Source organism: Elephantulus edwardii, unplaced genomic scaffold (assembly GCF_000299155.1).
Source record: "Elephantulus edwardii isolate Elephantulus edwardi_28Jun2011 unplaced genomic scaffold, EleEdw1.0 scaffold00168, whole genome shotgun sequence".
Taxonomy (NCBI): domain Eukaryota; kingdom Metazoa; phylum Chordata; class Mammalia; order Macroscelidea; family Macroscelididae; genus Elephantulus; species Elephantulus edwardii.
The window spans coordinates 2,331,674-2,333,161 of record NW_006399918.1 but is presented as its reverse complement, the minus strand read 5'-3'; the positions used below and the strand labels follow the sequence as shown (position 1 = coordinate 2,333,161).

General features: G+C 39.8%; 1 pseudogene; it reads right to left on the bottom strand.

The window, feature by feature from the left end:
- Positions 1 to 1,115, bottom strand: part of LOC102863554 — a 12,255-nt pseudogene extending 11,140 nt beyond the window's left edge.
- Between the last annotated feature and the right edge of the window lie 373 nt (positions 1,116 to 1,488).

The window sequence follows — 1,488 nt, the reverse complement described above, 5'->3', positions numbered from 1 at the left end:
AAATTTTCAACTGCTCATGTCAGTTTGTCCTAAGAACATCAGAGAACAAGAGTTGCTAGGAGCATGAAGCTTTCTCAGTATATCTTCCTAAATAAATATTTCTCTATTACATGAGGTTTAGCTCTCTTACTTTGTGTTACATAAACTTTCTAGAAATGTGAATGGCATTAATCAATTGTAATGATTGGATAAAAAATTATTTGTAAAGTTTCTTTAAAATAAAAATATATAGAAAGAGATGGTGAAGAGTTTGAGATTGTTAAGAGCTTCGGTTTGTTTTGCTCTACAATCAACACTCTTGGTATCAGCAGCCAAGAAATTACAAGACGAATTGCATTGGAAAAGTCTGCTGTCAGGGACCTCTTCAAAGTACTCTTAGTCTCTTGAACAACAATGTCAGTCTGGAGACTAAAGTGCTCCTGATACAAACCACAGTCTGAAATTACTTGCTATGCATCAGAGTTCTGGACAATGACTAGGGATAATTGGAGAATTGATGCCTTTGAGATGTAATGCTGGAGTGTTGAATATACGATGGACTGCAAAAGGGGAAAAAAAGGTTCATCATTAAGAGGGTGAAACCATGCTGCTCCTCGGAGGCAAGGATTCTGAAGCTTTTTGTCTGACATATTTTGGACATGTTACAAGTAGAGTCCAGTACTTGGAGAGGGACGCCATGCTTGGGAGAGTGGAGGGAAAGCGTAGAAGATGAAGACACTCAATGAGATGGATTGATTCAGTGACTAGGGTAATGGGGGTAGGTGTATCAGAGACAATAAGACTGGCACAGGATAGAGCAGGGTTTAGTGCTGTTGCACATAGGGTCACTATGAGTCGCAGGTGACTTCCTGACACATAACAACAGTAATAATCTGTTTAAAAACTAGCAAAGTTTCAGAACAGTAATACACCTGCAAAATACTATACAGTTATCCTATCTTTAGAATTGCTTATTGACACAAATATGTGCACTCTGACAGGTTGCAAACCAAGATCTGTTGTTGCTGTTATGTGCCATTGAATCATCCACAACTCATAGCAACCATTATGTACAATAGCTTGAACCCTGCCTTGTCCTGAGCCAGTCTCACGAACTCCGACATGCCTAACCCCATTGTCGCAGGTACCATGTCAATCCATCTCATCTGGAATCTTCCTCTCCTGTGCTATCTGTCCCTCTACCCTTCTAAACCTGATATCCCTCTCTTAGGACTGATTCCTCCTGGCCACATGTCCAAAGTATATAAAACAAAACTTCAAAACCCTTGCCTCCTGGCATGCAAATCAAAACCACAAGGATACATAATCTCACCCCAGTATCATTGACAAAGTTTAGCAAGGCATTTCTGTGGAGAGGTGGGATCTCTCATACATTGTTGGAGAGATTGTAAAATGGTTCAACCACTCTGGAAGGCAGTTTGGCATTTCTTCAAAAATTTGAACATAGAAACTCTACATGATTCAGCGATTTCACTACTAGGAGTAGAT